General features: G+C 48.9%; 1 long non-coding RNA gene across 1 annotated transcript; it reads left to right on the top strand.

The window, feature by feature from the left end:
- Positions 1-71: 71 nt before the first annotated feature.
- On the top strand, positions 72-8482 carry LOC140619375 (uncharacterized). The gene is made up of 2 exons (XR_012019275.1): positions 72-572; positions 6481-8482. It is a non-coding gene; the product is annotated as an uncharacterized lncRNA (long non-coding RNA).
- Positions 8483-9213: the final 731 nt, after the last annotated feature.

The following is a 9213-nucleotide window of genomic DNA, read 5'->3' as shown; positions in this document are numbered from 1 at the left end:
GGCACGCCGGGGCTGCTTTGCGGCCGGCCGTGCGTGCGTGCGTGCCGGCGCTCGCGGAGTGCGGACGTCGCCCTGCGTGCGCCGCGACGGTGCGCGGTCGCCCCGGGTCCAGCTCCCTAGCGTTCCAAGCCCCCGGGAACCGGCCGGGGTCCGCGCTGCTGGGATGCGCAGCTTCGGTGCGGCGAGGAGCGAGGAGGCGAGCTGGGCGTCGGGGCTTCGGTGCGCGCGCCGGCGGCTCCCCGCCCTGGGCTCCCGGGCACGGTGGCTCTCGGCCCCGCCCGCAGCCGCGCTGTGCGCTGCGGACGGACGCTCTCGGCCGGGTTCGCCCCGCCGCCCCGCCGCCCGCCCGACTTCTGCTGGAGCGTGGGATTCACTGAGCCTCGCTTTATCCCGGCCGGCATCGCCTCGCCCGGCTGGCGCCAGGGGCGTCCTCGCGCAGTCGTTCGGGAGGAATGATCCATTCTCCGTCAGGCTGTGTGAGCCCGTCCCTATCACTGCAGGCTCTGCAGGCAGGCAGGTTCTGGGTGGTTTCCGCATGACCCTCCCCTGCCTCGGCATACAGAAAGAGCTCAGTAAGTGCTGATGTATCGTTTTTTCCCCCCGGCATTTCTTTTTTCTTATGCTTTGTTTTTTTCTTTTTAATTATAGTTGACACACAATGTCACGTTAGCTTCAGGTGTATAACTAGTGATTTGGCAACTCTGTACATTAGGCTATTCTCACTACAGGTGTAGCTACCATCAAAGATATTTTTTAATGCACCTATTGTCATTGTGGGACAGACGAGGTAAATTTCTAGGCGTTTTCACTCTGTGCACCTCTAGCAGGTGATATTGGGGAGACCCTCCTTGTGGGTTGGCCAGAGGTCACGTCTCTTCTAGGCTACTCTACCGTGCACGTGGCCCCTCTTCAGAGGCAGCAGCATCATGTCCAGTCCTCATCGTTTTAACCCGGACATCACTGTCTGCTCCTAGCCAGAGAAGACTCTACTTAAGGAGTTCATGTGATTAGATCAGGTGTGCCTGAGTAATCATCCTTTTGCAGTATAATGTAACATAGTCACAGGAGTAATACTTGAGCTCACAGTGATACCAGAGAGCAATAATATGGCTCACGGGAAGCTGTATTAAAATTACGCCTAGCATAGGCTCCTAGGAATCCTAAGAGCTTGATTTCCCAGCAGCCATATATGACAAAAGTAGCAGTAAGGAAATCTAGAGAGCTAAACATAACAAGAATTGCCCGGCTTTTGGTACAAGAGCAGAACAATAAAATACATAGGAAATCTACTGAGTTTTTGAGGCAGTCGTATTAGCTAAAGTGCTGCCACCCTAGTTGAAGAAAGTTCAAGACTGTTCAAAATGTATAAAGGCTTCTAGACTCCCAATTTTCTATCAGCAGAAAGTAGGCTCAGTAGCCAAAACTGACATCTTTTTCAATGCCGTCTTCAGAAGTGGCCAAGATGTGTGATGGAAAAGAGAGAACATGTTGGAGAGTACAGACACGTGTTGTGGAAGACAACGGATAAAGGCAGGGTCAGCAAACTACAGCCCTGAACTAAATGTTTTTCACATATTTAAGGAGCAGTTTAAAAAAGAAAAAGGAGGGACACCTGAGTGGCTCAGCGGTTAAGCATCTGCCTTTGGCCCCGGGGTTCGGGGATCAAGTCTCACATTGGGCTCCCTGCATGGAGCCTGCTTCTCCCTCTGCCTGTGTCTTTGCCTCTCTCTCTCTGTCTCCAATAAATAAATTAAAATAAAATAAATAAATAAATAAATAAAAATAAAGTGACACAGAAGGTATGTGATGTACAAAGCCTAAAAAGGTTGATTCTTGGCAATCCTTGGGTGGCTCAGCGGTTTAGCACATACCTTGGGTGGCTCAGCGGTTTAGCACATAGGCCCAGGGCATGATCCCAGAATCGAGTCCCACGTCAGGCTTTTGCATGGAGCCTGCTTCTCCCTCTGCCTGTGTCTCTGCCTCTCTGTGTCTCTCATGAGTAAATAAATAAATAAAATCTTAAAAAAAAAAAAAAAAGTTGGTTCTCTGGCCCTTTACAGAAAAAATGTGCCAACACCTGCATTAGTGAAGCTTTTGTAGGTTGCAGGGCCAAGACCTAATCAAGGAATATTCCTTATCCTTAAAGTAGAAAGACCAGACGATATTTGCCCCACAGCATGTCAACATTGCTGCAAGTCAGTTACTGCCACCATTCAGCCTCCCTTACAAATGGGCACTGTCCTGCCCCATCACCTCAGTGTATTGGCTCTGTGCGGCTGTTAGAGACTGCATGTTTGCTGTCCCCCCCACCGACCCCAGATTCATATGTTGAAACACTAATCCAAATGGTATTTGGATGTGTGTCCTTTGGGAGGTAGTTCGGTCATGAGGGTGGAGCCCCCATGATAAGATTAGTGCCCTTAGAAGAAGAGACGCCAGGGAACTGGCTAGCTCATTCTCTCTCGGATACAGTGGGAGGGCAACTGTCCACAAGCCAGGAGGAGGGCTCTCCCTAAATGCCAGATCTGCCAATACCTCAATCTTGGATTTCCAGCCTCCAGAACTGTGAGAAATAGTTTGTCGTCTTAAGCCACCCAGTCTATGATATTTGTTATAGTAGTCTGAACTAAAATACAGGGCAAGAACTCGTCTTTTAAAAAAGTTCATAGGCCTCTGGGCCATGAAAAGCCATATTTAAACCTGGTGTGGATCACAAGGTATCAGACTTCTAGCCAAATGCCATGCCTAGAGGAAATTTGGGGGGATCCTTAGAAGAGGTTGAGGAAATTTTACGTAATTGGGGACAATGGGGACAAACTGTGGTAGATTATATAAATGATCCCAGTTCTCCACCCCTTCCTGCATCCACATCTTTTGCCGTGTGTCTTTGGCCAATGAAATGTTAGCAAACATGATTCAAGAACATTGTTGGAGCGTGCTGACACAGTGGGGCCCCCGCCTTGCAATGAGAAGAATGTGCTGGGTTGTCTTAGTGGTCTCAGGAGGAAGAGGAGGGAAACACTGGACCAAGCTGCCGTAGACAGGCCCAATTTAGATAAGCTGGCCCACAGACACATTAGGGAGCTGGTTTGGATCATCCAAATCCCAACCAAATTACAGACCCTTGGGCAATGTTTGTTGTGGTTACTGGCACTTAGGGTGGCCTATGCAACAAAAGCTAATTGATCCAGTTGGTATGAACCCTGTTTAGATGAGATTGTGAACCCAGATGAATTAAAACGCCAAGCTTAGTTGGAAGGATCTCACTCAAATGCTCAGATGTTCTGGGTTTTTTTCTTTATTTTTTTATAAAGATTTTATTTGTGAGAGAAAGAGAGCAGGAGCAGGGGGAGGTGAGGGAGAAGCACACTTCCTACTGAGCAGGGAGCCTGACATGGAGCTCCATCACAGGACCCTGAGATCATGACCTGAGCCAACGGCAGATGCTTAACTGACTGAGCCACCCAGGCACCCCTGGGTTTTTTCCTTTAGAAACTTGGGCCTGGAGGTGCCTGGCTGGCTCAGTTGGTAGAGCATCGACTCTCAATCTTGGGGTCATGAGTTCATGCCCCACACTAGGCATAGAGCCAACTTAAAAAATAAAAACAAAACAAACTTTAGAAACTTGGGGCTGGAGTGTCTTCCTCAGGAGGTGGTATTCATTCCCTTGGCACATCCAAAGCTTTTTCCATGTCCCTTTTTCACACTGACACTGTAGTGCTGCTTTTCTGGATGTCACAGCACCAGACACAAATTTTATTATATGTGCTGCCGAAGCGAGCACGACCAGACACACATTTTAGAAGACACAAATTTTAGAAAATATAAGTCAAGGGATCCCTGGGTGGCTCAGCGGTTTAGCGCCTGCCTTTGGCCCAGGACGTGATCCTGGAGACCCGGGATCGAGTCCCACGTCGGGCTCCCTGCATGGAGCCTGCTTCTCCTTCTGCCTGTGTCTCTGCCTCTCTCTCTGTGTGTCTCTCATGAATAAATAAATAAATAAAATCTTAAAAAATATATAAGTCATTTGTCACTATAGCCACTTTTAAATATCACTGCCATATGCACAAATGATGTTCCCCAAACTTTACATTTTACAATCAAGATCACATTGCTATGGCCAGCTGCAGACCACATCACACCACATTGAGGATTCTGGAAGAAAGGGGATCTTTCTTGGTTACAGCAGCAGAGAACTTGGCAACCTGAAGAAAAGTGGAAAAGATAACATGTACCTAAAGAACTGTATAATCAAGCTAAGGAGATGTGAAGGCAGTGTTGAAAGTTGCCTGGATTCTTCTAGTTGTTTATAGTAGAATGTAAGAGGGAGAAACATCTGTTGAATATAAAAAAGCCAGGACTTGCCGGGTTTGCTGGGTTTCTCATTCCCAGCCTCTCTGCATAGCAGACAGTGCTAACATTAAGGAGGGGCTCTGGACAGAGATCAAATCCTTGCTGTCGGGAAAACAAGGTTAAAGGTGAAACCTAAAGGCATGACTAAAAATGCTGTGTTAAAACCTCAGGTAGATTTATGGTGTTGCTTCATAGAGCCTTTTGCTTTTTTTTTTTTTCTTTTTAAGATTTTACTTATTTGTTCATGAGAGACACAGACAAAGAGGCAGAGACGCAGGCAGAGGGAGAAGCAGGTTCCACACAGGGAACCTGATGTGGGACTCGATCCTGGCACTCCAGGATCATGCCCTGGGCCGAAGGCAGGCGCTAAACCACTGAGCCACCCACAGATCCCCATCGTAGGGCCTTTCAAACACACAAAAGGCCTGCTGAGGATCTCAAGATAGATCTCTTGCAAACTGCAGGATCCTGGGGTCCTGGGATCAAGTTCCCCATTGGGCTTCCGGCAGGGCACCTGCTTCCCCTCTGCCTATGTCTCTGCCTCTCTATCTCTGTGCCTCCCATGAATATATATATATATGTATATATATTTTTTAACTTATTCTTAAAAAAAAAAAAAAAGGAAGGAATCTTATGTTCCCTCTCCTGGAATCTGGATGGGTCTTTGTGGCCACCTAAGAGAGTATGGCCCAGGTGACTGCAGCTTTTTTTCCAACTACCCAGAGCCACCACACTGGACAAATGATTGGGAGAGAACCAAGGAGATGCCCCAGAGGCCCCAGCTTTCCAGTTTTCCAAGCCCAGGCACTAGGCACATGAAGTGACGGAGCATTCGAGATGACGCTAGCCCCAGCCAACCCTGACAGCAATTCCACAAAACCCTGAGCCCAAAATGCTGGACTGAGTCCTCCAAATTCTGGACCTATTAAGTTTTATTTTTTAAATTTAAAAAAATATTTTATTTATTTATGAGGGACACAGAGGGATGGGCAGGCTCCCTGCGGGAAGCCTGATGTGGGATTTGATCCCAGGACTCTAGGATCACTCCCCGGGCTAAAGGCAAGCGCTCAACTGCTGAGCCACCCAGGGATCCCCCGACCCATTCAGTTTTAGAGTGATCTGTTATGTAGCAAGAGACCACCAGAACAGAGTGCCATGCCAGAAGCTGCAGTTTGGTGAGGGCTTGATGTACCTTCTGCCACAAAGCTGAAATTACTTACTTGACAGCTTGAAAAAACACCCACTTATTATCTCACACTCTTAAATTCAGAAGTCCAGTGTGGCTAAAGTCTCTGCTCATGTCACCTGGGCTACCTTACTTTCTGGAGACCCTGGGGAAGACACCATTCCCAAGCTCATTCGGGTTGTCGGCAGACTCCACAGTTGCTTGGGTTCGTAGGACTGGGTCCCTGTTTGTAGGCCAGCAACATGCATGGAATCCTTTCTGTGCTTTGAATATCTTGGCTTTCCTCTCAAGCTCCAGCTCTCTGCATTGAAGGCCCATTAGATTACAGTGGGCCCACCTGGATAATTAGAGCTGCAAAGTCTCTTTTGCCTTGTCATGTCACATGTTTGTGGAAATAACACCACCAGGTGTGGCGATCATGGGAACCAAAATTCTGACAAAATCTCTGATGATGAAAGCTGAACCTGAGGAACCCCAGGCAATTAGGCCTTGGTTTCTCTCCACCTAACTTGGTGACCTGCCACCAATGTCACTCCAAAGTCATACCTCATGGTGTGTGACCTAGAACAGAGGAAGGAGCAACATGAGCACGGTATAACTGAGAAAGCCAGTTCTTTCCATAGCGTTGGGACGTAAGCCCCTGTGTACCACCTGCCCTCTCACAGGGGGTCTTTTAAACACCCATGACTTCTTTTAAAGTAAATATAGATTATTAAATAAAAAGGTTGGGGGGGGGCACCTGACTGTCATAGTTTGGTTAGGTGTCCATGACTCTTGATTTTGGCTCAGGACAGGATCTCAGGGTTGTGAGATCAAGTCCTGTGTCAGGCTCTGTACTCAGCATGCAGCTTGCTAGGGATTTTTCTCTTCTTCTCCTTCTACCCCCCCTTCCCCTGTGTAAATAAATAAATACCTAAGATCTTTTTTTTTTTTTTTTAAAGCAATCTGGAGTGACAGTGCCTCCATTCTACAGGTCTTACTGTCTTTTCCTCTTCATGTTCATTCACGATAGTAAAAAGTTGTTACAGAAGAGATTTTCTCACCCCTTGGCTTCCCATCGCTCCCTACTTTGGATGGAGGAGGGCAGCTTTGTTGACATTGTGAAGGAGCTCAGTTTTAGGGTTCAAGGAGAGCAGGGCTGGCGCTGAAGGAAGAACTGAGGGCAGAAGGGACAACAAGGCACAGCAGCAAGCAAGGACTACCAATGGAGAACAGGATCCATACGTCCACCTGGAACGGACTTGGTGAAGACAAGATGTGCCACCAACCCAGGACCTCTGAATGGTCAACAGATAGCAGAGTGGCCCCTCTGGAGATGTACTGCACTTACCCACATGGCTTAACCCACAGGAGTAACCAAGCAGTGAAGCTCAGGGTTGGGGGTGGGAAACCCCCCGGAAGCGAAACCCAAGTGCACTGGGAATTCCGAACTGGGAGTAAAGCACCGTGATGGGGAGCAGGCCCTGCACCAGGCTCACTGGAGCTGCCGCTGGAGCAGAAAGCAGGAGAATGGCAAATGGCTAATGTATCCAAAAAGTTGGGAGTCTGTTTCTCACCTATGTTTCACGTCATTATCCCAAGAAGTACTGGGGAAGGGCTTTGTAAGAAGAGTGGTGCGTAAACCTGTATCATTCCATCCTGCATCTCACAGAGAAGTTGGGTTGATCCAGGAGAAGGGAAGAGGAGACACCCATGAAGAGCTGACAAGAAGACATAGGCAGGGTGGGGGGTGGGGGGGTATGCATCCGAAGGCCACAGCAGGAGCCCCTCAGTTGGTCTGGAGGTGGCCTGGCACAACCAGCTCAGGACTCTGGCTGGGGAGGGAAGGTAGGAGAGGCGCTGGGGATGGATTTGGACTGCCTGCCGATGGCATGTGCTCCCCAGGGAAAGGTTACAGCAGTGCCGATGGCCGTGCTGTACCTTCCCGCTCATTGGCTTGAGAAGCCTTAGGAGGTAAGAATTCTTGGGGCATCTCATGCGGCTGAGCGGTTACCAGAAGCCACAAAGACCCTCAGTTCCGTGAAGGATGGAGGCAGGCACTGGAGCAGCCAGCCCAGGGAGAGACTCGGGGCTGGCCATGCTTCCCACGGCCTGACCACCCCCCTGCATGGGGTCCCCAGCACAGGGCACGCCATCATGTCCCCCAGCTTAGAAAGGGAAGGCCCTCCCTTGAACCTGTGCCTATCCACTCGCATTTTTCAGGAGTTGTAGGTATGCACTGTTTCCACTTCTTACCCCCTTCAGGTTGGACTTGATGGCACTTCTCAGGTGCAGTGGAGCCGCTTGAACAGGGACAAAAGCCCTCAACAGGCAGCACAAGGCCAGTGCGCCGGTGCAAACTCCAGCAGAGGTGGGAGGTGGTCAGCCAGCGCAGGGGCGGCCCTGGAAGGCTTTGATAGGTCAAGAGCAGGAAGTGACTCTCCTCTGTGCATTTCCCCTTCTCAGGAACCCGCACCACGGCCACCCAGCTAGAAGAATCAGCTGACTAATTGCTTTCGCTGCCGCCCGCAGGCAGCCCAACAGCACCCTCTCCTGGCTCCACTTCCCCTGACCCTCAAATCCGCTGGGGGCTGGAGTCGGGGTACTCAGGGTTGGGGTGGGTTCTCTCCCTGCAAAACCCTCCTGAGCTCCGGCCGACTCCCTGAGAAGCCTGTCTTCCCTGACCTAAACCAACTCAAACTTCTGACCCTGTTCAACCTTTCATCAGAGTAGCCAGCACAAAATATGGCATAGATTTACTTGTTTGTGGTCCATCTCACCCACTGGAAGGAGGGTAAGGGCAAGACCTACCCCACTTTTCTGGTCTATTTACCACTGTTTCCCTAGCTAGTTTTGACGGATTCCTGGGGCTCAGGAGATGGAAAGGGAGAAAGAGCCAAGAGTGTCCTTTTTCTAGGAATGGGATGTGGGCTTATAATAAATCACAAGACCTCATATCTTTTAGAGCCTGTTTCAAAAAGCTTGCTCATTTCCTCCCTGGGCAGTAAAACAGGTTATTAACTCAACAAATATTCTAAGCTCTGGACCTAAAACAGTGAACAAAACAAACCAAAGTTCCCATGCCCACAAAGTTTACATTTTGGTAGGACTCACTGCTAGGTTTCCTAAAACCTTCACCCCTGAAACAAAACCATAATACTAAATACGTTTATTATTTTAAAAAATATTTATGTATTTTATTTTATTATTTTTTTATTTATGTATTTTAGAGAGAGAGCACTAGCAGGAAGGGGAGAGCAGAGGGGGAATCTCAAGTGGACTCCACACTGAGTGTGGAGCCCGATGTGAGGCTTGATCTCATGACCTGAGCCAAAACCAAGAGTTGATGCTTAACTGACTGAACCACCCGGGCACCCCTAATTTTTCTTTAGGGAGGAGGAGGTGCAGAGGGAGAGGGAGAATCTCAAGCAGGCTCGATACAGAGAATGATCCTACTACCCGAGATCATGACCTGAGCCAAAATCAAGAGTCAGATGCCCAACCAACTGAGCTACCCAGGCACCCCCCGCCCAAATAAATGTTTAAAATAAAGATCTGTTTAAATGCAATGTTGAGCTGGAAAAAAGTGTGGACTCCTCAGAGGCCCCAAATGGAACAGAAACAGCAGTTAACTCAGTGAATGTGAACATTAAAGCCAGACTCTGTGCTGGAGGCATCTGCAAATCTTGGTGCAC

This window comes from Canis lupus, chromosome 2, assembly GCF_048164855.1.
Source record: "Canis lupus baileyi chromosome 2, mCanLup2.hap1, whole genome shotgun sequence".
Lineage (NCBI taxonomy): Eukaryota > Metazoa > Chordata > Mammalia > Carnivora > Canidae > Canis > Canis lupus.
Note: the sequence above shows the minus strand (reverse complement) of the source record. Positions and strands in the feature narration are given on the sequence as shown.